This window comes from Mesoplodon bidens (assembly GCF_964165515.1).
Source record: "Mesoplodon bidens genome assembly, contig: HAP1_SCAFFOLD_270, whole genome shotgun sequence".
In the NCBI taxonomy this organism is placed as follows: Eukaryota; Metazoa; Chordata; class Mammalia; order Artiodactyla; family Ziphiidae; genus Mesoplodon; species Mesoplodon bidens.
Window position 1 is genome coordinate 556,655 of NW_027672389.1, and position 27,674 is coordinate 584,328.

General features: G+C 43.1%; 1 long non-coding RNA gene across 2 annotated transcripts; it reads right to left on the minus strand.

Moving 5' to 3' along the window:
* Window positions 1-1,463: 1,463 nt before the first annotated feature.
* On the minus strand, window positions 1,464-27,051 carry LOC308610254. 2 transcript variants are annotated; one of them, XR_014014479.1, is made up of 3 exons: window positions 26,962-27,051; window positions 18,140-18,214; window positions 1,464-1,837 (listed from the first exon to the last, which is right to left on the minus strand). It is a non-coding gene; the product is annotated as an uncharacterized lncRNA (long non-coding RNA). The 2 variants fall into 2 exon arrangements; XR_014014480.1 differs by lacking the exon at window positions 26,962-27,051 and adding an exon at window positions 21,813-21,903.
* Window positions 27,052-27,674: the final 623 nt, after the last annotated feature.

Genomic DNA, 27,674 nt, shown 5'->3' on the forward strand with positions numbered 1-27,674 from the left:
AATAAGGAGAACACTAAATAACTAAGACTGAATAAGTTGAGAAATAAGACGAAAGCCTAAGATGGAGGTCAAAATGTCCCCTAGATTTAAGGATACATTTAGGCTGAAAGGGAAACTATTGAAAAAGATGTAGAAAGTGCTAAATATTTCACAAAAAAATTATTAGAACAAAAAATGTATTAGAATAAACTTAGCAAAGTTTGTTTGCAGAATATGAAATCAACATACACACATCACTTGCATTTCTGTACATTAACAATGAACAATCTGGAAAAGAAATTAGGAGAACAATTCCATTTACAATACCATCTAAAAGGATAAAATACTTAGCAATAAGCTTAACCAAAGACATGAAACACTTGTACACTGAAAACTACAGCAGTATTGAAAGAAATTAAGGAAGACATAAATAAATGGAAAGACATCCCATGTTCATGAACTATTGTTAAAATGTCCATGTTACACAAAGCTATCTACAGATTTAATGAAATGCCTATCAAAATCCCCTGTTTTTGCAGAAATAGAAGAAACCACTCCAAAATTGATATGTAACCACAAAGGACCCTCAATAACGAAAGCAAACTTAAAGACCTCACACTTTCTTTTGAAATGAAGTTTTCTTGTTATTGTGGGTTAAAAATCCAAAGTCCTAAGTGTCCATAAATTATCCTCCTAAATTTATATTTTGGTTCATTCTCAGTGACAGGGCTTTCAGTGCCTGAGTGGCATTGAGGGCCCCTTCAATATCTGTAGCTTGGACTCCTGTCCCTGACATGGTGTGGGTATCTCACAGCCTTGGCTGTTTTACCAGTTTATCAAGTCCCAGAGGAACCATGCCCAGAAGGGCCCCACACTTGCTTGGTTTCATGCTCTGATATTGCTGTCTTAATATTCTTAAATGATTTTATCTTTGCACTTGCGTTCTGTAAGTAAAGTTTATGGGACAATAAAATATACGCGTGAGCAGAGGAGACGTGTGCAATGTGTGTGTCTGCCACCAGTCCTGCTGCCCCATTCACATCTAGTTCTCACCCTGCTTATGGTGTGCTTTCCATGACATGTTTATTTGGAACCCATTTGGAGTCTGACTGTGTTCCACCAGAATTCTGTGCTACTGGTCACATCCAAGACTAAGTGAAGGTGTTAACAGATGCGGAGGCCATGCTTTCCATTTGAATCTGAACTTACTTCTAACACAGAAAGAAAGCGTTGTTTTTTAAGAAACAAGAATGTCCGAGGAATCTTATCATATCCTTTCTTACTCGTGTTACTTCCCAATATTAGCCAAACATTCTGCTGAAAAAGATGACATGTATGAAAAAGAGAAGAGAGAACAACCCACAGAACGCATTTAGGGCTCATCCTAATCTAGTATGATGTCATCTTATCTCGATTCTATCTGAAAAAAGAATTGACTTGGGCACATTCACAGGTTCCAGGTGAACATGAATTTGGGGAGGACACTATGCACCCCAGTGCAAATACTTTCAACAAGACTTTTTCTTTGCAGTTTGAACAAGAGGCACTATATTTTCATTTTGCACTGGAGCCCACACATTATGTCACTTGTTACTGTTAGAGCCCATGTTGGAAAATGGGGCTTCATGACATAGCCAAGTGAGTCTGTCAACTGAATTCTAGAATTATCCAGACTTACCCACTTTGTTGCAGCAAGTTGGTTCCAGGCAAACCCAGGTGAGAGGGGCATGTCCACAGTGGAGCAGAGAACTTTTCTCTCTCTGTCACCAGACTCACTCCCAAGACGAAGGAAAGAAGAGCTTAGCAAAGCATGGCCAGTTATTCTTCCCAACTTTGCCCGTCAGGTAGGTCACCTCACCTAGCCAGGGTCAGTGAACATAAGAGCAGGGAGGTTAAAAGTTATACTAATCAAATTCCTTTCACATGCTGGTACCCGTAGGAATGAGAAGGGAAACTGTCACTAATGCTCCCCTGGTTTTTTCAATCTCTTGACCCACTCAACGATGCTTTTAAGCCTATAATTAATGGAATATGGCTCTCCCTTCAGGAAAAAGAATAGACCTTTATCAGGACAGTCCTGCTCACACTTTTATGGGGCTACTCGTTTGAGTGGCCTCCAGGAACTGCTGGTGGATGCCTTAGAGTTTCATCCCAGAAGTCTCTGATATGGGTGAGAAATTGCATTAATTCAAATAAACTCCAAGGCTACTCATATCCAATGATCAGAAACAACTTTTTGTTCTACCAGCCAGCCACAACATAGCTAACCATAGACATTTGATGAGGTCAAATGACAAACTAAGATTAAATACATAAAAGCATCCAGTAATACAATTCAGAAATCATAGAAATGTTGCAAATGTGTAAGTACACCTTTACCAATATCAAATTCTTCACAGAGAAATTAAAAGGGCACACATTACACGCTCTTATGAATTAAGGTTCCAAAGTATTAAATCCCAATTTTGAAATCAAGTTTCCTTGTTACTGTGGGTTAAAAATCCAAAGTCCTAAATGTCCATAAACCATCCTCCCAAACGTACATTTGGTTCATTCTCAGTGACAGGGCTTTCATTGCCTGAATGGGACTGAGGGCTCCTTCAGTATCTGTAGCTTGGACTTCTGTCACTGACACGGGTGTGGGTCTCTCAGGGCCTTGGCTGTTTTATCAGTTTATCAACCCTCTCATGAACCATGCTTTTAAAGAGTCTAAAGAGTTACTAAGATACAATTTGATTTTACAGCACTATCCCCCAAATTTAAAAACAATCTCAAAAGCAAGCCAATCCCCCACTCTTAGAAGAGTGAAACTAGGCACATTTTTGTTCCCGGAATCCAGTAAAGACTTTGACCAAAGAACATAGCAGAAACTCAATGGCATTTGAGAGAAAGATAAAGTCTCTTTGGTTTTAGCCTCACTAGAATGTCCATTAGTCTATGCCATTTAACTGAAATTTCTGACCTGCGAACTTCGAACCAGGAGGAAACTTTTAGCTTGACATTGATTTGTCACTATGAATTTGCCGTGTGCAGTGCACAGCCCTGAGCCTCTGTCACACATGGTCTCTTGAGTTATCCTTCCTCTTTGATGTCCTTGTTGTTTACACTGCAGTACTGAACTGTTTATGGGTTCTGTCGAGTGACATTACACCCCCAGGTCTGAGGCGTAGATTTGACAGTCCTATGCCGCCATGGCCATTTTCACTGCCTCCCGCTATGGAACTACATAGACCAAAGGCGGCTGCCTTTAGGACAACATTTCTTTCTCCAATATAATTGACAAATCCAGTGTCAGCTTGGGTCCACACGTAAAGGGCGTCACTTGAGCCTACGGTAGACCATATGTGTCAATGCCGACAAGTTCTATAAAACATGCTTTCCTTACAATTGAGTCTTTGTCTCAGTCAAGCCTGCTTGGGAAAAACTGTACCTGAAGAGGAAGGCAAGGTGGACGGCTGCCTGAGACTTTCCTGCCCTGTAAACTCTTGCACACTCTCAAGTCAAGTGCCAGGTAAAGGTCTCTGTATACTAAAGACCCTCCAGGTGCCTTATTCATTCCGCTCCAGGTATTGCTCAGTCACCTGCAACTCCCTAATGCCCCTTTTCTTTATATCAGACCTTTACTTAAGTGGCTCGAAAGAAACAGCCACTCTCCCACACCATAAGCTGCAGCCGTCAGCCCAAATCAAAGTATCTTATGGCTGGTGTAGTGGGTTGGATGGTGGCCCCCAAAAGGATATATCCATGTCCTAATCCTTGACCGTTACCTCATTTGAAAAAAAAAGGTTTTGCAAATATCATTAAGGATCTTGAGATGGGATTTCCATCCTATATTAGCTGGATGGGTCCTAAATAGAATGACAATTGTCCTTAATATACAAGAAGGGCAGAGGGATACCTGAGACCCACAAAAGAGAAGATACAGACACAGAAAGGGAGTAATGTGAAGACACAGACCAAAACTGAGTGACGTGGCCTCAAGCCAAGGAAGCTGGCAACCCGCAGAAGCTGAAAGAGGCAAGGCATAGAATCTTCCCTAGAGCATCAGTAGGGGGAGCAGCCTCGCGGACACCTTGACAGCACACTTCTGGCCTCTACAACTGTGAGAGAGTAAATTTCTCTTGCGTTCAGCCTCCACGTTTATTAGTCTCCCAGCAAGCACGGCACATTTATACAGCATGCATTAAACGTTTTCTAAGCTTCAGCAGTTTACTGCACAAACCTAAATATTTTCAAACAGTCAAAGGTCTCAACCTCCCACCATACATTAAAGACCAAGGCAGTAGACTACCTTCCTTGGCAGTAACAAAAGATTTTCCACACGGACATCTTCCTCTCCAAAATGTCTGCTCCTTTCTTTTTATTTCTCAGTGTTCCCAGGTAATGCACCAAGTGTTAGGGACTTCTAATTACCTTTCAGCAAGTACAATGCCTTAATTCCATTTGGTTTGGAATAAATTAGGAAAGAAGATAAAAGAGAAAAGATGGAGGGCCGAATATTCCTGTTACTGTTGATAACCCTGGCTTGAGAATCCAGTTTGAATGAAATGATCACATAACTGAACCGCAGAATTGGGCAGATTTACTAACTAGTAATACACAGAATGAGAGAAACAGAAGACACTCACTCACACTCTCAAGGGAGAGAACAGAATTAGCCAAGGCAAGCATGCTCACTTAATTCTTGTCAAGCTTTCTATATAAGTCACTTGATCACCCTGGGGCAGAGTCAGTAAAGAAGCAGCGCTGAGAGGACCCTACGAGCTCTCTTGACAGGACTGAAACATCAGGAGCAGGAAAGGAACATTCCCTCACTCCCCACCACCGCCACCCCCAGCAGTAAAAAGATGATCATCCACATTGACAATGTAAAAGAAATCAGAAACTACGCTAACTCTGATTCACTCAGTATACCAACAGCTAATCGGGAGCCTTGTGAAAAAACATCTTGATTAGTTGCTAATAAAACTCCTTAGGGGCCTGGGGGAAGATGGCAGAAGAGTAAGACGCGGAGATCACCTTCCTCCCCACAGATACACCAGAAATTCATCTACACGTGGAACCACCCCTACAGAACACCTACTGAACGCTGGCAGAAGACCTCAGACCCCCCCCAAAAGGCAAGAAACTCCCCACGTACCTGGGTAGGGCAAAAAAAAAAGAATAAACAGAGACAATAGGATAGGGACGGGACCTGCACCAGTGGGAGGGAGCCGTGAAGGAGGAAAGGTTTCCACACACTAGGAGCCCCTTCGCGGGCGGAGACTGCGGGTGGCGGAGGGGGAAAGCTTCGGAGCCGCGGAGGAGACCGCAGCCACAGGGGTACGGAGGGCCAAGCAGAGAGATTCCCGCACAGAGGACCGGTGCCGACCGCCACTCACCAGCCCCAGAGGCTTGTCTCCTCACCCGCCGGGGCGGGCGGGGCTGGGAGCTGAGGCTCGGGCTTCCGTCAGAGCGCGCTGGCGGCGTGAACACAGCCTGAAGGGAGTTAGTGCGCCACGGCCGGCCGGGAGGGAGTCCGGGGAAAAGTCTGGAGCTGCCGAAGAGGCAAGAGACTTTTCCTTCCCTCTTTGTTTCCTGGTGCGTGAGGAGAGGGGATTCAGAGCGCTGCTGAAAGGAGGCTCCAGAGACGGGCGCGAGGCGCGCCTGAAAGCGCGGACCGCAGAGATGGGCGTGGGACGCTGGGGCTGCTGCTGCCGCCACCAAGAAGCCCGTGTGCGAGCGCAGGTCACTCTCCACACCTCCCCTCCCGGGAGCCTGTGCTGCCCGCCACTGCCACGGTCCCGGGCTCCACAGACAACATCCCCGGGAGAACGCACGGGCGCGCGTCGTGCTGACGCAATGTCACGCCGGCCTCCGCCGACGCACGCTCGCCCCGCCCCCGTGCCCCTCCCTCCCCCGCGGCCTGAGGGAGCCAGAGCGCCCGAATCAGCGGCTCCTTTAACCCCGTCCTGTCTGAGCGAAGAACAGACGTCCTCCGGCGACCTACACGCAGAGGCGGGGCCGAATCCAAAGCTGAGCCCCGGGAGCTGTGCGAACAAAGAAGAGAAAGGGGAATCTCTCCCAGCAGCCTCAGAAGCAGCGGATTAAAGCTCCGCAATCAACTTGAAGTACCCTGTGTCTGTGGAATACCTGAATACACAACGTATCATCCCAACTTGAGGAGGTGGACTTTGAGAGCAAGATTTATGATTTTCTCCTCTTTTCCTCTTTTTGAACAACACAATAAGTGAAATTAAAAATACTCTAGATTGGATCAATAGCAGAATAACTGAGGCAGAAGAACGGATAAGTGACCTGGAAGATAAAATAGTGGAAATAACTACTGCAGAGCAGAATAGAGAAAAAAGAATGAAAAGAACTGAGGACAGTCTCAGAGACCTCTGGGACAACATTAAACGCACCAACATTCGAATTATAGGGGTTCCAGAAGAAGACGAGAAAAAGAAAGGGACTGAGAAAATATTTGAAGAGATTATAGTTGAAAACTTCCCTAATATGGGAAAGGAAATAGTTAATCAAGTCCAGGAGGCACAGAGCGTCCCATACAGGAAAAATCCAAGGAGAAACACGTCAAGACACATATTAATCAAACTGTCAAAAATTAAATACAAAGAAAACATATTAAAAGCAGCAAGGGAAAAACAACAAATAACACACAAGGGAATCCCCATAAGGTTAACAGCTGATCTCTCAGCAGAAACTCTGCAAGCAAGAGGGGACTGGCAGGACATATTTAAAATGATGAAGGAGAAAAACCTACAACCAAGATTACTCTACCCAGCAAGGATCTCATTCAGATTGGATGGAGAAATTAAAACGTTTACAGACAAGCAAAAGCTGAGAGGGTTCAGCACCACCAAACCAGCTTTACAACAAATGCTAAAGGAACTTCTCTAGGCAAGAAACACAAGAGAAGGAAAAGAACTACAATAACGAACCCAAAACAATTAAGAAAATGGGAATAGGAACACACATATCGATAATTACCTTAAATGTAAATGGACTAAATGCTCCCACCAAAAGACACAGATTGGCTGAATGGATACAAAAACAAGACCCATATATATGCTGTCTACAAGAGACCCACTTCAGACCTAGAGACACATACAGATTTAAAGTAAGGGGATGGAAAAAGATATTCCATGCAAATGGAAATCACAAGAAAGCTGGAGTAGCAGTTCTCATATCAGACAAAATAGACTTTAAAATAAAGACTATTAGAAGAGACAAAGAAGGACACTACATAATGATCAAGGGATCGATCCAAGAAGAAGATTTAACAATTGTAAATATTTATGCACCCAACATAGGAGCACCTCAATACATAAGGCAAATACTAACAGCCATAAAAGGGGAAATCGACAGTAACACAATCATAGTAGGGGACTTTAACACCCCACTTTCACCAATGGACAGATCATCCAAAATGAAAATAAATAAGGAAACACAAGCTTGAAATGATACATTAAACAAGATGGACTTAACTGATATTTATAGGACATTCCATCCAAAAACAAAAGAATACACATTTTTCTCAAGAGCTCATGGAACATTCTCCAGGATAGATCATATCTTGGGTCACAAATCAAGCCTTGGTAAACATAAGAAAATTGAAATTGTATCAAGTATCTTTTCTGACCACAACGCTATGAGACTAGATATCAATTACAGGAAAAGATCTGTAAAAAATACAAACACATGGAGGCTAAACAATACACTACTTAATAACGAAGTGATCACGGAAGAAATCAAAGAGGAAATCAAAAAATACCTAGAAACAAATGACAATGAGAGACACCACAACCCAAAACCTAGGAGAGGCAGCAAAAGCAGTTCTAAGAGGGAAGTTTATAGCAATACAATCCTACCTTAAGAAACAGGAAACATGTCGAATAAACAACCTAAACTTGCACCTAAAGCAATTAGAGAAAGAAGAACAACAACAACAAAAAAAAAAAACCCAAAGTTAGCAGAAGGAAAGAAATCATAAAAATCCGATCAGAAATAAATGAAAAAGAAATGAAGGAAACGATAGCAAAGATCAATAAAACGAAAAGCTGGTTCTTTGAGAAGATAAACAAAATTGATAAACCATTAGCCAGACTCATCAAGAAAAAAAGGGAGAAGACTCAAATCAATAGAATTAGAAATGAAAAAGGAAAAGTAACCACTGACACTGCAGAAATACAAAAGATCAGGAGAGATTACTACAAGCAACTCTATGCCAATAAAATGGACAACCTGTAAGAAATGGACAAATTCTTAGAAATACACAACCCGCCAAGACTGAATCAGGAAGAAATAGAAAATATGAACAGACCAATCACAAGCACTGAAATTGAAACGGTGATTAAAAATCTTCCATCAAACAAAAACCCAGGACCAGATGGCTTCACAGGTGAATTCTATCAAACATTTAGAGAAGAGCTAACACCTATCCTTCTCAAACTCTTCCAAAACATAGCAGAAGGAGGAACACTCCCAAACTCATTCTACAAGGCCACCATCACCCTGATACCAAAACCAGACAAGGATGTCACAAAGAAAGAAAACTACAGGCCAATAACACTGATGAACATAGATGCAAAAATCCTCAACAAAATACCAGCAAACAGAATCCAACAGCACATTAAAAGGATCATACACCATGATCAAGTGGGGTTTATTCCAGGAATGCAAGCATTCTTCAATATATGCAAATCAATCAATGTGATACACCATATTAACAAATGGAAGGAGAAAAACCATATGATCATCTCAATAGATGCAGAGAAAGCTTTTGACAAAATTCAACAACCATTTATGATAAAAAACCTGCAGAAAGTAGGCATCGAGGGAACTTTCCTCAACATAATAAAGGCCATATATGACAAACCCACAGCCAACATTGTCCTCAATGGTGAAAAACTGAAAGCATTTCCAATAAGATCAGGAACAAAACAAGGTTGCCCACTCTCACCAATCTTATTCAACATAGTTTTGAAAGTTTTAGCCACAGTAATCAGAGAAGAAAAGGAAATAAAAGGAATCCAAATTGGAAAAGAAGAAGTAAAGCTGTTACTGTTTGCAGATGACATGATGCTATACATAGAGAATCCTAAAGATGCTACCAGAAAACTACTAGAGCTCATCAGTGAATTTGGTAAAGTAGCAGGATACAAAATTAATGCACAGAAATCTCTGGCATTCCTATACACTAATGATGAAAAATCTGAAAGTGAAATCAAGAAAACACTCCCATTTACCACTACAACACAAAGAATAAAATTTCTAGGAATAAACCTACCTAAGGAGACAAAAGACCTGTATGCAGAAAATTATAAGACACTGATGAAAGAAATTAAAGATGATACAAATAGATGGAGAGATATACCATGTTCTTGGATGGCAAGAATCAACGTTGTGAAAATGACTCTACTACCCAAAGCAATCTACAGATTCAATGCAATCCCTATCAAACTACCACTGGCATTTTTCACAGAACTAGAGCAAAAAATATCACAATTTGTATGGAAACACAAAAGACCCCGAATAGCCAAAGCAATCTTGAGAACGTAAAACGGAGCTGGAGGAATCAGGCTCCCTGACTTCAGACTATACTACAAAGCTACAGTAATCAAGACAGTATGGTACTGGCACAAAAACAGAAATATAGATCAATGGAACAGGATAGAAAGCCCAGAGATAAACCTACGCACATATGGTCACCTCATCTTTGATAAAGGAGGCAGGAATGTACAGTGGAGAAAGGACAGCCTCTTCAGTAAGTGGTGTTGGGAAAACTGGACAGGGACATGTAAAAGTATGAGATTCGATCACTCCCTAACACCATACACAATAATAAGCTCAAAATGGATTAACGATCTAAATGTAAGGCCAGAAACTATCAAACCCTTAGAGGAAAACATAGGCAGAACACTCCATGACATAAATCACAGCAAGATCCTTTTTGACCCACTTCCTAGAGAAATGGAAATCAAAACAAAAATAAACAAATGGGACCTAATGAAACTTCAAAGCTTTTGCACAGCAAAGGGAACCATAAACAAGACCAAAAGACAACCCACAGAATGGGAGAAAATATTCGCAAATGAAGCAACGGACAAAGGATTAATCTCCAAAATTTATAAGCAGCTCATGCAGCTCAATAACAAAAAAACAAACAACCCAATCCAAAAATGGGCAGAAGACCTAAATAGACATTTCTCCAAAGAAGATATACAGACTGCCAACAAACACATGAAAGAATGCTCAACATCATTAATCATTAGAGAAATGCAACTCAAAACTACAATGAGATATCATCTCACACCAGTCAGAATGGCCATCATCAAGAAATCTAGAAACAATAAATGCTGGAGAGGGTGTGGAGAAAAGGGAACACTCTTGCACTGCTGGTGGGAATGTGAATTGGTACAGCCACTGTGGATAACAATATTGGGGTTCCTTAAAAAACTACAAATAGAACTATCATATGACCCAGCAATCCCACTACTGGGTATATACCCTGAGAAAACCATAATTCAAAAAGAGTGATGTACCAGAATGTTCATTGCAGCTCTATTTACAATAGCCCGGAGATGGAAACAACCTAAGTGTCCATCATCAGATGAATGGATAAAGAAGATGTGGCACATATATACAATGGAATATAACTCAGCCATAAAAAGAAATGAAATTGAGTTATTTGTAGTGAGGTGGATGGACCTAGAGTCTGTCATGCAGAGTGAAGTAAGTCAGAAAGAGAAAGACAAATACCGTATGCTAACACATATATATGGAATTTAAGAAAAAAAATGTGATGAAGAACCTAGGGGTAAGACAGGAATAAAGACACAGACCTGGGGCTTCCCTGGTGGCGCAGTGGTTGAGAGTCTGCCTGCCGATGCAGGGGACACGGGTTCATGCCCCGGTCTAGGAAGATCCCACATGCTGCGGAGTGGCTGGGCCCGTGAGCCATGGCGGCTGAGCCTGCGCGTCCGGAGCCTGTGCTCCGCAACACGAGAGGCCACAACAGTGAGAGTCCTGCGTACCTCAAAAAAAAAAAAAAAAAAAAAGACACAGAACTACTAGAGAATGGACTTGAGGATATGGGGAGGGGGAAGGGTAAGCTGTGATACACTGCCAAATATAAGGTCGCTAGCTAGTGGGAAGCAGCCGCATAGCACAGGGAGATCAGCTCGGTGCTTTGTGACCACCTGGAGGGGTGGGATAGGGAGGGTGGGAGGGAGGGAGACGCAAGAGGGAAGAGATATGGGAACATATGTATATGTATAACTGATTCACTTTGTTATAAAACAGAAACTAACACACCATTGTAAAGCAATTATACTCCAATTAATATGTAAAAAAAATGTCATGAAGAACCTAGGGGTAAGACAGGAATAAAGACACAGACCTACTCGAGAATGGACTTGAGGATATGGGGAAGGGGAAGGGGAAGCTGTGACAAAGCGAGAAAGTGGCATGGACATATATACACTAGCAAACGTAAAATAGATAGCTAGTGGGAAGCAGCCACGTGGCACAGAGAGATCAGCTCGGTGCTCTGTGACCACCTAGAGGGGTGGGATAGGGAGGGTGGGAGGGAGGGAGACGCAAGAGGGAAGAGATATGGGAACATATGTATATGTATGACTGATTCGCTTTGTTATAAATCAGAAACTAACACACCATTGTAAAACAATTACATTCCAATAAAGATGTAAAAATAAAAAATATAAATGGTTTAAAACAGCACGTAAATATCTATGTATTGCTAGAAAAGAGATAATTTAATGATGAGCTTTCTTTATTAGTCATATTTTATACTGTTAGAAGAATGAGACTGTCAACTGAATTCTGTTCCCCCAAAATTCATATATTCAAGCTCTAAGAAAGTGATGGTATTTGGAGATGGGGCCTTTGGCAGATAATTAGATTAAATGATGTCATGAGGATTAGGCTCTATTAGTGCCCCTATAAGAAGAAACCAGAGAATTTTTTCTGTCTCTCTCCAACATGTGAGGACACAGTGAAAAGACAGTTGTCTGCAAGCCAGCAAGAGAGCCCTCACCAGGCACTGAATTGGCCAGCACCGTGATCTTAGACTTCCAAGCCTCTAGAACTGTGAGTTGTTAAAGTCACTAAGCCTATAGTATTATGTTATGGCAGCTTGAGCTATAAGAGTACTAAATGGAAGAGACATGGAGGAACCCTAAACGCATATTGCTAAATGAAAGATGCCAAACTGAAATGCATACATGCTGTATGATTTCAGCTATATGACATCCTGGAAAACGGAGGGCACTTAATCTATTCTGTATGATACTGTAATGGTCAATGCTTGTCATACATTCGTCAAAACCCATAGGGTATACAACAGAGTAAACTGTAATGTAAACTATGGATATTAGTTAATAATAATGTATGAACATTGGCTCATCAATTGTAAAAAAATGCCCCACACTAATGCAAGACGTTAATAATAGGGGAAACTGTGGTTTGGGGAATAGATGTGCGGGGGTATATGGGAACTCAATACTCTGCTCAAAAATTCTCTTTAAACTTAAAACTACTGTAAATATAGTCTACCAATTTATTTCAACAAAATAAATCTAAGTTGCCTCATCATATTGTGAGGTTATTAACCATCTTATAGTTTTTCTATATTCTATTTCTATTTCTAAAGACCTACTTCTTTAATGTTCATTTCTATCTTCTTTTATCCTTGTAAAAAATATATCAAATGTTTTGTATTATTTCACCTCCCAGCCTATTATCTTTTTAGTTATATGTCTTTCACAAACATTCATTAGAAACTACATTAGATATCCTTGACTTGTTACACTCTATGCCCATTACTATTTTCACCACCTCCCTCGTAATGCTTGAACCTTGGCTATGACCCATTGTCACCTCTGGACAAACAGTTTCTGCTCTATTTTCTGTCTTCTGTCCTTCTGGGCCACTTCTATCTACCATCATTACCCGAAGAACTGACTTTACAGATTCTATATGCCAGTGTGTAAGACTTGCAGTGTTTTAAGAAGTATCCCAACTTCATGATGATGATTTGGGGTCATTACTAACGCACTCGGGATCATACATATTCTTTTAAGGTAGTTTTACAGGACAACGCACATTGGTATTTTTCTCCTATTAACAGAGTAGGAAATTGTGGGTTGATTTGCAGTTATTTCGATTAAGAAAGCAAGATATGAACACTGCTTCTTTGCTGGGGTACTTGGCACTGCTCTTTCTCGTGCTGGGACATATTTTGCACCTTTACAGCCTTGCACCTAGGCCTACTGATCAGACTAATGTTTGGCTTTATTGGATACGTTGACCAGTCTGATTGATATTCAGGTACATACAGGGTACTTGGTCATGTTTGCTCACCTCTGAACCTCAGCTTCATCACCTGCAAAGTTCAACTAATAGCATATCCGCTTTGTGGGGTTTTTATGGATTTGGCAAGCATCATAGTGCCTGGTACATGCTAGAGACTCAGGTGATGCAGTAATTACTCAAATGTGCATTTTCAGTGGATCCTTCCCACCTGGACAGGGTGACTTAACAGCCTTGGGAGAGTAAGAGCAGGACAAACAGCAAGGGCAGCATGGGCCAAGGGAAGGAGGTGAGAACTGACATGCAGGGAGCCCTCTAGCTGGTATCACCAGAGGGCCCATAGTGAGCCAGGATGTGGGGAGAGACTGGCCGCTCAGTAAGACCAGGCCAAGAAAGGCCGTGTGAGGGGGCTTAGCTTTTACCTTGTGGTAGAGGCCATCCAAAGGAGAAAGTGGAAGATGGGTAGGTATAGACTTCTCCCTTAGGAATTGTCCTCAGGGTCTGTTTATCTCCTGGCAGGGTGCGTTCAACGAGTTGGCCTCTCCAGAACATTCTAGAGAGGACTGGCCATGTCTGACCTTCTGGAGATACAGCCCTGACCTCCTGGCCACCTCACTGAGGAGAGGGCTCATGGGGGAATCAGCTTCACTCTGCATCTGTCCACCAGTCCTGCACCCTGGACTCCAGGACCACTCACTTGCAAGAGGCACATCCAGCTGCCAGAGGAAGTGACATTTCCTGACTCATCTGGCTGAGAATGAGCAGAGTATCGCTGGCCATTCCAGGGGAGCAGATGCCACAGAAGATCAGGATGCGTACAAGCCATAGAAGATCAGAAGGAGCAAAGGTCAGTCCACGTGGGAGTTCACATGGGCGCCTCGCAGTCCCCAACAGGCCCTCGAGTTTCCCTTCCAGCCCAACACACAGTCCACCTGCCCACAGTCACCCGTGCCACCATCACAGAGCCCCACAGAGCTCCAAACATCCTCAAACACACAAACTCCCTACTTATGAGCAAATGCCTGACTGTGTGCCCAGAACCCTCCTGCTCCAATATACATGCACTACAAACCCCAATAAAATCACAGCCACAGTCTTGAATACAAAAACACACCCCCAACGGCCCCTGATAATCAAACACCTAAATCCTCATACCCCACAAAAATCCACCCAACCCCATATAACCCCTCAATGCAAACACACAAACCCTTCAACAATAGCCAAATATATTCAAACCAAACTCACAGACTTCTTAATAGAAGACACAACCCCCCAAAATCCAAATAGAACACATACAGCCCGCACACAGCTGTCAACATCCACGTATGTACAATGCCTCAGAAGCTGAGACAAACACAACATACCATCAGAGAGACCCAATGTTTCCAACCTGCCCCTGAAGACTCCCCAGAGCACATCCTGACCTCACGCCCCCGACACAAACACACACCCATCTCCCTCTTGAGACGCTATAAACCGCCTCTGTCATATCCCCGGATGACACACACACAGCTGGTGGCCCCAGTCTACACTGACAACCCCAATCTCTGCAAGTTCCTCCACATCAAAAATACACTCCCTGGACTCTTACCCTACAGGATGAGCATGTGTATAACCCCTGCACTCCGAATACACACGGATCCAACACACAAAGCGTGAAAATGCATACCCCTACCTCTCCTCAAATGCCTGCACACAGAGCCTCAAAACACCCAGAAGCAGCCCACCACCCAGCCACACCATGCTACACCAACCGTACACTCACAAAGGCACTCATGCCCCTCACCTCTCCCCAGATCACACATACACAGTCTCTACACAGCTTTACTATTACCCCAAACCATCCTATACCCTAAACTTACATCCAAGAGTTCCCCACACAGCCCTAACCGATGATAGAGGTAGCTGTACCAGGGGCATCATGGTACCCTGAACGGGCAAATGCCGCTGAGGTAAGTGCCTCCTATGTTGCTGCATTTCTTGCTGCTGTTGCAAATCATCCCTTGACCCCACCCAGGCTGACTGGGACACCCTAAACAGGAAGTGGCAGCGTATGAGTCAGGAAGAGGAGACTCCATTCCAGGTGCTCCCTGTCACCATCCATTGCACCAAAACATCGGATGACCAGCATGAACAAGAAACAGAGACATGTAACTATACCATGATAGAAAGGCCAATTTTTCTAGAAAACTTTGTCCAAGGGAAGGCGGAGAAGGGTGTTCCCCCTAACTATAAAGCCATGAAACGTCAGATACAGCACAGCAGGCGTGGGACTGCATCCATGTTGTAGCTGGATACGAAAAAGATAAGTTTTCGGAAGCCCCAAAGCTCGCTTGCCAGTAAAGGCACATGGGCCCGGCTGCCCCACTGGCCAGGAACCCAACAGAGGACCTTAAGGGATATAGTGACTTCTGGGACCCTTACTGGTCTCCACCAAGGGGTGGTGCCATCACACAGCTCCATCCTTCATGAGATGACTAACAGACCTCCCTGTATGGGCAGCTCTGGAGATCGGGGGTCCCTAATGACGTAAACTTGAGACCGCCCAAGCACAAGTTAGAAATTTTTGCTCAGGCGCTGCAGACTCTTCCGGAGACTGGAGTGATGGGTAGCCATCACCTCTCCGAATCCTGTACCCTGACCTCTGCCAACGCCTCTGCCTTAGGGACCTGGCAGGTCCCTGGAGCGTGGCCCTCCTCTGGGACACTTGCCCATATACTTCTCTAATTATCCTTGGGACACACATAAACAGCTTTTCTTATGGCTCTCATTGACAACTGGAGCTCGAATTACAGTGCCTCCTGGGAACCCCTCCAATTATAAGCAAGGGCCACACTTTAGATTACAAGGCATAGTAGTCAGGGGAGTAGAAAGCATTCAACTTCCACTGAACGTCACTATTGAAACAATCTTTATTAAAAATCTTTTAGTGGTGGTAGACCCTTTGGCCCTGCCCTTTCCCGTTTCAGCTATGGATGCCTTGATGTACTGCAACGCCATTTGGAACAAACCCAAAGTCCTGGCCTTCCTGGTGGAAGCTGAAACTGGGAGCCCATAAGACTGCCACCTAAGACAGTAAATATCCCCCAATAACATGTATGACAGGGGGCTGTGGGATTGCAGCCCATAATTCAGAATTTATGAAAAGAAGAAGTCATTAAACACACCATTTCTCCTTTTCAATTTCCCCATTTGGCTGCTATTAAAGCCTGCTATTAATGAGTGGTGACTTATAATCAACTACTGAAATATAAATGTTGATCCCCACTATTAAGGCTCCCATTTCCAACATTGTCCAGTTCATTAAGGATATCCAAAGGGCTCCAGGGAATTACTTTGCTGTGACAATCTAGCTATTATGTTCTATTCAGTACCAGTTATTAAGGAGTCCCAGCTGCAGTCTACTTTTACTTCAGAAGGCACCCAGTATGTTTTAACCTGTCTGCCTACTGGCTATCTTAACAGCCCAGCTATTGCCCACAGTCTTTGCTGGCAAGACCTGGTGTCCCCTTGCACCGTCTGGCACTATACTGATGTTCTAATCCACAGCCCCTCAGGAGACTGGTGCACAAGGCCCTAACATGGTTGGTGACCCATCTATAACATACAGGTGGGCTATTTATTGCCCCACATAAAATGCAAGGGCTGTCCACAACTATTAAATTTCTGGGCACTAACTGATCCTCTAAAAGCCAGGAAATTCCTTTTGCAGCTAAACCTCAGCTGTTAGCTATTCAGCCCCCCAACACACTATAGCAAGCCCAACACATCTTACTTAGGTCTCTCCACACTTTGGAGGCAACGAATACCACACTTGTCCATCATTCTTAGACCCATTTATGCAGCCACGTACAAACCCTCCATAGTTTACTGGCGAAGAGCTAAACAATAAGCTTTATAGCAGGCACAAAGCTCAATTAGTCAAGCCCTCCCACTGGTTCCCCCTGGCTGCTCCTTCTGGGCTGAGAATGGACTATGTGTCCCAGAGCCTTTGGACTAACACAGCTCCTCCTAGCTGCCTGTGGGCTTCTGCACCAGACGGCTGCTCTCTACACCACTACACCCCCTCAGAACCGATTTGGGAACTGGTTCGTTGGTTTTGGTCTTGGTTTTGTGTGCACTGATGCCAGAATTTGTTTGCGTCTTTTGCGTTTTGGTGTACAAAATGGGAAATACTCCATCAACCCTGAAGGAGAGCCCTTTGGGGCCTATAGTAGATAAATGGGTGTAACATAGCCCTGAGCCTATGACTAAGAAAGACATGTATACTATTGTAATAGGGTGTGGACCCAAAATATAGGATCAGAAGGGCGGTAGCCCCTAAATGGCTCACTCAATTTTTATAGGATCTCGCAGTTAGAAGTGTTTTGCAAAACAGCAAGCTGCACCGGCAGTTGTTCCACCTGCCCACCCTCCCCCCATGCCGCCATCATATTCACCACCTCCTGTTTCCCCTACCCACGGGGATCAAATAGAAGTTTCTGTGTTAACCCCCAGAGGACAGGAGCCTGATTTAGTATCACCATCTAAGACTCCACAAGCCACCCAATTTGGACTAGGAGCCACATCCACAGCAGGGCAAGTTCCCTTGGGCGGACATCCTATAAGAGGCCAGGGGACTCCCTTGGACTTGAGGCGTCCGATTCTAATTTCCCCACAGGAGCCCCAGGGAACTTTGACAGTGGGGAAGCCCCAGGGAACTTTGACAGTGGGGAACGAGTTGATTGACTCTCCAATAGATACCACTCCCCAAACCCTCCCTGTTTATCTTAAGAGGCTTGTAAATATTAAACAAAGGGGAAACAAAGTCATCCTAGGAAAAACTTACCTGTATCTTTGAGATGCAAATGTCCTTTCTGGTCTTCTCAGGAACTCTCATCTCTGCCATCTTTTTAAAATGCACCTTTTTGAAAGAGGGTAAAGTAATTTAGAAACTGACTTATCAAGGATAAATAAAAAACCTAAGTGTCTCTGTAAAAATTCAGCCATCTAGACAAGTGAGTTTGATTTGTTCCATCTGCCAGAAACCTAATTTGAATCCAACCACTTTTTGTAAACTGATGGGCTTCACATGGCTGTACCTGACTCAGTGCTGAAATTCTGAAATGACAACCATGATTTCTCTGTATGTTTGTGTCCTTGTATGTGTCTTTGTCTTTGGATAACATTGCTGAGGTTGATTTGTGGATGAGCTCTATTTAACTGGCTTAAAGAAAAGTAAGCACTTACACACCAAACTATTCTAAATACAAGAGAAACTGAGCTAAATGAGCTTCAGGTTCATGTGAACTGGGAAATATTCAGTATTAATTAAGACCTGGTATTAACGTTCGTTTGTTGATCTAATTAATATAGACATGCTGTTAGAGTCATCAACATTAAGTATAATACTTTTATTGTGCCTAGGTTTAATATAAGCTAAATAAAATCTTGTCATATCTGTTGCAAATTTGTCAGCAAGGAAATAACTTGATGTGAAGAAACTTTTAAGGAAAGAAAATGCAAATGAGATAAGAGCTTTAGGTGAACTTTTTAAAATAATTATCTTTTAGGAAGGTCTATCTAAAATTAATCTCTCCAGATATTTGACCACTTGAAAGTCAGAATTGTGCTAAAGTAAGTGACAGAAGGTTTATGGAAAGTGGACCCTGAAAAAAAGAGTTCTGTACGTGGTCAGGACTAAGTTTAAAATCAGTTTAATTGAGTAAATAAATTTTAAAAGTAAGCTGGTGCACAACTTGAATTTCGCTTTTCTCTCTGTTAAGAAGACAAGGTTTCTTAAGATTTTGGACTGCCTTTGATACCAGATTTTAAGTTTTTCTACCTTTTAAGAGATCTGTTCTGTACTTGCCTTTGAAATCTTTTATTGTTACTTTGGCTAAGTGAATAACTATTGTTTCACAGTGACACGTGATCTTATCTGGCTGTTTTAAACCCTTTTCTTATTTTTTTGACAAAACTTCCCAAATCAAATTATAATGAAGTTCCTTTGACCTCTAGCTAACTTTGGGGTGCTTCAAAGGGCCCCTGAAACACCCCAAAGAGAGATATTAACTAATTAGGTTGAATTACATGGGAAGTGCTGTCAAATAAGCAATAAATCTTCTTAGGTTATATTGTATGCCAAATGACACAGGTATTCTACAGATTATATGGAGTTCCTAAAATTTGGTATGTCCTGGTAAAATGTTACCAGTCAGAATTCTCTTTATTATCTGAAAGTGTTGCATGTCACCGCAGTAACCACGTTACTTTCTCAATTGCACTGTAATCAGATTTAAACGTGCCTTCTTAAGTCTTTCACCATTGTACACAGTCATGGTTTCACTCTGATGCCTTTGCAAAAATGCTTCCTCTTCAAGAAGATTTATAGAAAGGTCCTTTGGAAAAATACAAGTTTCTGATTTTCAAACCATAAAGGTGAACTGGGTAAGAACTTGAAGAATTCTAATGGGAAACCTGATGGCTTCATAAAGCTGTTAACAAAAACGATTAGTTGCACATGCCTGAGTAAAAGGGTTATAATTATGGTTATAATTTTGGTTATAATTATGGTTATAATTTTTATGGTTTCTATCTGAAAAATGACTGTTTTAAATCTGTTTTCCAGGTGTAAGCAAAACTCTCCCCTTAAACTAATTATGATTTACAGTCATTTGTTAAATTATACCCTTGTAAGCAGAATTGAAACATTTATCTTTTTCTCTCTACCTGGATGATCCTGCCAGTAGCATATGCTTGTCTCAAAGATTAAGCCATGCTTGTCTAAGTACGCACTGCTGGTACACTGAAACAGCGGATGGCTCACTAAATCAGTTATGGTACCACTGGTCGCTCGCTGTTGCAACTGGATTACAAGTAGTTATACTGATCATTGTTCTTTGTTTCCAGATTGTTTGCTCTTTGTGTCTCCCTGCTGTACTGTGTCTTTGTTAACGTTACTAGCTGCATTACTTATATCCTGTCTACTTTATAAGATTGGTGTCTCTTACAGTACCCAGTATGTAACCAGGCCTCCAACAATACTTCAATGGCTAAACGTCTTGAGGAAATAGACCACATTTATAACATGAAATAATTGTAATAGTGTGATTCTAGGTACGGGAGGAAGCAACAAGGGAAAATGTCTCCTGGATCATAATTAGATAGAGGATCCAAAAGATCTTTAATTATCAATACGGCCTAATCCAAAAACTAGCACCTGGAGTGGCATATCAAGAATTCTCCCCTGACCTGGGATGAGCCTCCCAGTGCCGTGGGACAAAATTTGATCCTGAAATGTCTCCCAAATATTGGTCAAAATCCTGACCAAGAGGAGAGGATCTGAGAAATGGAATATTTCCTGACACATCAGTCATTAGTGACCGCAGCCCCCCAACGTGAGCCGGTGAGCCCTGACGAAACTCAGGATATGAGAATACAGGACACAGGCCCCGGACAGCTGAGGTACAGATCAAATGAACGGTTTCAGTGAGCCCAGACTCTTGCATCTTCCCCGTACATAGCAAAGCGCTAAAGTCCTTAACTTGAGATGATGCCTCCCAGGCTTGAAGCCCTCCAAATTCCCATCAAAGAGATAGTAACTCTCAACTTTTAGGCTGAGAATATTTTTTTAAGGCTACAGGTGTAAAGGAGACACTTTCCAGAGAGGAACAAAAAACCAAAAACCCAACGTTTGGAACACTGGCACCAATGGTGGACACTCCCGGAAAGATCCACCTGATGAAGCAATTAGAAGGGCCGTCACCCCCTTTTATCCACAAGACTGTGGAATGGACACTGACAGTAGGGAATTGTAACAGGGAAGAGCCAAATCGGACTACACATTGGATCTGTTCCTTTTATTTAACCTTTGCCTTCCGCTGCTTTTGTTCACTAAAAGGATACTGTCTGTACCTGTACATAATGGCCTGCCTCGGGGAACCCTGTCCCTCTGTCTGAATGTTAAACCAAAGTGCCTTTGTTCAGGGAAACATATGGACTCCGTCCACCTGTGGATGGCTACAATTAAGAAGAAATTAACACATCTCCTCCCCGAGGATGGCCATTCCAGGGGCTATTCGCAAAACTTATGGCCTTCTTACTTTACCTCCTCATCTCCTCCCCATCTCTGTATGATAAAAGAAACTGGCACCCAAACCCCGACAAGATGGTTATTTTGAGACTTTACTCTGCCATCTTCTCGGTCTGCTGGCTTTCTGAATAAAGTCACATTCCTTGCCCCAACACCTCATCTCCGATTTATGGCCTGTCGTGCGGCAAGCAGAGCAAGCTTGGACTTGGTAACATCTTTACTCAGGACACGGTGTCACAAAACGGGACACTGTTTTCTGTTTGTTTGTTTTGTTTTTGTTTTGGGCCGTGCCATGTGGCTCGTGGGATCTTAGTTCCTCGACCAGAGATCGAACCCGCGCTCCCTGCAGTGGAAGCTCGGAGTCCTAACCAATGGACTACCAGGGAATTCCCATGGGACACTGTTACCTTGCAGTCATGGCCCTCACCTTTGTGAGTCAGAGGTAGTAGTGTAGCAGGATTGAGAACGTTGTAAGGTTTAAAGATTAGGTGGTGAAAGCAGGATTTCACAGGAAGTTAATCTAGTGACACTTGCAGAGAAATGTTGTCAATGCAGCGTTAAGAAGACTGTGGACAACGTGTGGAGTTTGCAAATAAACTTCATTTTCTAGAGTCAAATCTGCCAAGGCTTCCACTAAGTTTGCAGTTGTGGCTATAACCTTAAGACAACTGAGACAGGCAAAAGCACCTGAATCAAGTTGTATGCTGTAACAGGCAATAGGCCTGTGTTTACTACCATGCTCACACAGTTCTGCGCGGCCTGACTATGCCTTTCATGCACAAATAAAGTAAAAGGTTTTGAATAACCTAAAGTTAATCTATTAAGTAGAGATCTCTTTTCGAACTTAAAAGGGCTAATACACTTTGCCTCCAGTGGAGACCTCACCTTAAAGTATCCGGATCGGGCTTCCCTGGTGGCGCAGTGGTTGACAGTTCACCTGCCGATGCAGGGGACACGGGTTCGTGCCCCGGTCCGGGAGGATCCCACATGCCGTGGAGCAGCTGGGCCCGTGAGCCATGGCCGCTGAGCCTGCGCGTCCGGAGCCTGTGCTCCGCAACGGGAGAGGCCACAACAGTGAGAGGCCCGAGTACCGCAAAAAAAAAAAAAAAAAAAAAAAAAAAAGTTTCCAGATCAACCTGAACCTGATCATTTGGGTAACCCTAAGGCAGGCAGCTCTTGCAGTGCTTGTTTTAGCCTTATAAAAACCCGCTTATGTTTATCTTCCCAAGCAAAGGATTCAGGAACTAAATCTTTAATAAGTTCATAGAGTGGAAGAGGTAACAGAAAAATTTGGAACCTAGAACTTGCAATAACCAGCTAAACCTAGAAATCCACAATGCTAGCACTTAGTTGTGAGTCTAGGAAGTTCCTGTATCAGCCTAATTCTCTCTGGAGATAGCTGAATTCCTTCAGTGCTTAGATTACATCCTAGGTAATGAACAGCGTCTACGGATAATTGTAATTTTTCCTTTGTGTTCTTTCTCAGCTAACTGTTGCAGCAAATAAATGGAATCTCTTATGAATGCCTTATGGAATCTTTACAGTAGCTGAGTACAGCAGGAGGTTATCTCCATATGGTAAAAAGGCTGATTTCTCAGGGAACTAGAGGGTACTTAAATCTTGGTGAAGTACTTGGGAGGAAAAAAGAAGGAGTCCCAGTGAACCCTTGAGGCATAAAAGTGCAGGTATATTGTTGATTGTTCCAAGTAAAGGCATGTAGATATTGGCTGTTGGGTCTCCGGGATGCTGAAGAAAGGCGAACAAAGGTCTCCAACTGTAAACCATTTCAAGTCAGTTGAAGCTTGTGACACAAGGGTGGCTAGGTTTGGAACAACAGGAAAACAGGGAAAAACTATTTTTATTAACAGCTCCCAAGTCCTGGACAAATCGCCATCCTGCCAGGTTTCCAACCAGGCAAGATTGGCATGCTGCAGGGACGAGTACAGGAATGATTACCTCCTGGACAATTAAGTCTTCTACAATAGCTATGAGACCTTGTATGACCGCAGGCTTTAATAGCTGTTGAGGAAACCTAGGGAGAGGTTTAGCTACATCTATCTGAATCTTTATAGGTTTGCATTTTTTTATTCTTCTCATGTTAACACTGTCAGAAGTAGCCCCCAAATTTGCAGGCATCTCCATCCAATTAGGGAACTTTTGTTGAACTTCCGCTTTTATGTCCAGGACAGATTGTAAGGAACATAACTGATCAGGTTCAGGTTGATCAGGAATTTTTAAGGCGAGATCTCCACTGGAGGCAAAATGTACTGGCCCTTTTAAGTTAGCAAAGAGATCTCTACTGAATAGATTAACTGGGGCTATACTGCATAGCAGAAAGGAATCTTGGTTGAGATAAAAATTCTCTCTGAACTGTATTAGGCACTCCCACTATGGAAACATCCTCTTTACTCAGAGGGACCTGTTGTTCTTTGAGGGTGGGATTTAGAGTAGAAAGCACAGCTCTGGTTAGGGCTAGGGGTAGGGTGTTAAAGGGTTAGGTAATTATGTTTACAGTTAGGGTTAGAGTTTAATGTAGATTTCAAAGTAAAATATGAGAGTGGGGTTTCAAGTAGAAAGCATAGCTCCAGTATCAACTAAAATTTGGCAGTTTTTCATTATATTTTCCTCTGGGCTGTTTAAGGTCATTGCTGGTAATAGTTTACCAGAGAACATCTGGAGTTCTGCCAACTAGGGGAGAGGGTCATGGGGGGCCCTCCCTTTGAGACCGGTATGAGAGCATTTGTGAAGAGTTTGCATAGGACCTTTGAGGACACCTCTTTTTCCAGTGTCCTCACTGATTACAAATGAAACATCAACTTTGGGTCATCAAATTGATCATGGACCCCTAGGAGGTTGTAATGGGGGAGACCCAGGTGTCATTTTGTGTCCCTTGCCTTAGAGCTGTTGTAACTGTAAGGCTATGAGCTTGGTGGATTTCTGTTTGTGATCTTGCTCCAAGGTCCTTTCAAAATGCTCAGCTATAGTCAGTCAGGCCTATAGCCTCCCACCCTCTTTTCTGCCCTTTGATCAATCCACTAATCTCAGAAGATAATCCACTTACAAAGAGGGCAGTTAAAGCAGGCTGAGTGGCCTTTTTATTCCTTGGAACACCAACTGCTGTAAAAAGAGAGCTTCCAAACTGGCTCTAAAGTCTTCCACAGATTCACCCCTCTTTTGTTTGTATGAGTGAATAATACATCAATCATTATTAGGCCAATTAATAATAGACCAAGTGTGAGCAGGGAAGATTTTAGGAATAGCTTATAAAAGGTTAGTTGTTATTCTGCAAGCCTTTTTAGGTTGAGGATCTTGAACATCATCCTAGGGATTATGTCATTTTGCTTCCCACATCCATTCTGGGGCTCCCCCCAGTCCTACCAACATGTGTACAAGTGGATAAAGATCTAGCAGTTTGGGGACATACGCCCTGACAGTGACTCTAAGTTCTTTAAAAAATGTTGGGGGTTCCTCCAAGGTTTAGAGAATTCTTTGACTACAGCTCTCAGTTCAGTCTTTGACCAAGGGGTAAAGGACACCTGAGGGGGCTCACCTGCAGCCTCAGGTAGTTTTACTTTAAATGGCAATTGTTCAATATTCTCTTTGGAACAGACAAGTATTTCAGACAGAAAATGAGTAAAACAAGAGTACTCAGGTGAGGAAGGCCAGGGGGGGCAGCAGGAGTTAAATCCGCAGTCACATCCGTCCTGTGGTCTTTTGTTCCAGGTACCTTTTGTCTCTTTAATTTTTCATTAGCTTTTTGTTCTAAGTCTCTAAACGAAGCTATTTTGGAATCTTGAAACCTTCTGTAAACTTTTACATACCAAGTAAAGCAGGCATCTCATTCTCCCTGTGCAATCCGTGAACCCTTGCTCTCTAGTGTTTTCCTTAAATGTACAATCTTGTCTAACTGGAACATGCCCCACAATGACCACTGTAATTCTAGATCAATATTAGTATAATTTTGCCATCCTTCTAAATACCTACAACCTCCAGGACCATAGTTCTTACATATAAAATAAGCAGGTGTGCCAGAAGCTGGCATTCTCGACTCTTTGGCGATAAAGGATCTCATTTCCTTAGCTAGCCTTTGTCAACCCAAAAGAACACACAAAAAACCTGCGCCTTAATATATCAGCAGTAACAAAGAGATGTTACTATGTCCTGGACAAAAGAAGGCCTGGTATGCACCACCACCGATTCCCAGGGATCCTTGGACTGAGGAAAAAGATCCAAACGGCAAATCCCAAGGAATGGGGACTGCAAACTGATTCCAAACAAAATGGAGAACTATAGCCGCCACCAACAGCTCCAAGCATGGAAACTGGGGGCTGATTCCAAACAGATGGGCAAGTGCAGACTACACTGTCAGCAGTGCCCAGTGTGGAATCCAGGGAACAAAATTAGGGGTTATGGTTTACCACTCAAAAATATACTGGCAATAACCAAGAGATGTTACTGTGTCCTGGGAATTTCCATCTGAAAGGCTAGGGGTTTGGCCTCAAGGAGAATCCTCTACCAGCCAAACTGACCTGCCCTGTAAAGGAAAGCCAATTAGATTGGGAGCACAAACGCAAAGAGAATGGAGCTCAAACCAAGAGGAGCTTACCAACAACCTTCAGGAATGGCAAGAAAGACAGTGAACTCAAAGGAGCTGTGGGCACCACACCTGTTTCTCCTTGTCCCAAATGTTATCAGAAATTTCCTTCAGATCCCATCACTACCACCAATATATTTACCTTTTTCTTTTTAAAAAGATAAGCATTTAATCATAAAATCATCTTGTTAGCAGTAGCAATCATAAGAGTGGATTTTAGAAAAGTGCACATACATATTTTTATACAGAACATTTCTGGAGGGATACATATTAAACTGTTAGTGGCCACCTCTGCATGCCCCCAATGTATTAAAAAACAAAATTTAACTGAGTAAATTGGAAGATTTACTTTGAATTTTGAATAAATTGGCCTTATTAAACGATTCACGAATCAGGCAGCATCTCATCTGATAGAAAGGGAGATACTCCAATGGGTTACACAACATGGAAGGCTTTCTTTTTTTTTGGCCATGCCACATGGCATGTGGAAATCTTAGTTCCCCAACCAGGGATCGAACCCATGCCCCGTGCATTGGAAGCGCGGAGTCTTGGCTGCTGGACCACCAGGGAAGTCCCAGAAGACTTGTATAGTAAGGAGGGTGGGACAAGGAAAGAAAGTCATCATCAAGGGAAAAAATGAAAGTTCACTGGAGGAAAGTAAAACTTCAGGTGACAACGGCGTCTCATTGGCTAAACTGCGGAATTTTCTATTAGCTATTTCTATTTTCTATTTCTTGTTGCTGGCCAGGAAGGAAGTCTTCCCTCCTCCAGCTGGGGTAGTAAAGTGGTTGCACTTCCTCTTTGGCGTCAGTAAATGACCTCTTCCTGTTGGGGTAATTGATGATGAGTGGCACGGCATGAGAGCTCCCTCTACGGGCCTTCCAGACTCCAATTCTAGTGGAGGTTTCCTTTTGTTAACATTCACAACATGTTTTATTGGCAGGAGGAGTCACAATGAGGGAGAAAAGGCCACAAGACTCACCATAAAGAAGGCTCAGAAATGCTTGGGTGGGTCCAAGGGAGGCACAAGGTGGCTGTGGGGTCAGCTGGTGGCTACAACGATCACATGGTTCCCTCTGAGGGGTTTGCAGCTTGATGTGGAATAGTGAATAAAAGGGTCAGTTCATCCTAGCAGAGAAACATGAAACTGAGATAAGCTTCCCACTGCTAGAAGCATCTTGAGCCTTCGGAAAAGAACAGAGAACATGTCTAAAGGGTTTGGGAACATCAGAGCCGTATCTCCTCAGAGTGGGACTCCCCAGGCTCTCCAGGTCTCAGTCCCCAACTCTCCCTCAGGGACAAAGGCTCCCTACCTCTGTCCTTGTCAGCTCAGTGATCCCTAGAGGTCCTGCCTATCCGTGAGGACTTAGGTTTCCAGGAGACAGGTTGGTTGAGACCTAGTGATACAGTGGACCAGCCTGATACGCAACAGTCCCCACCACCCTGGGGCAGTTGGGCTCAGGGACACATGGCTCTGGACCCCATGTGGAGGGTGTCCTTGCACGTCAGCTGTTCCACAGGAGAGCCAGGAACGCCTGTAGCTGTCCAGCTGATTCTCAGGGGGTTTTCCTGGGAGAGCCGTTGGTCATCTGACCTCCTATCCAGGAAGCCCCATGACTTTCCGATTGCTGCCTGTCACGCCAACAACACACCTGTGAAGGTTCTGCTCTGCATGGCCATCTGTCCACCAGGCCC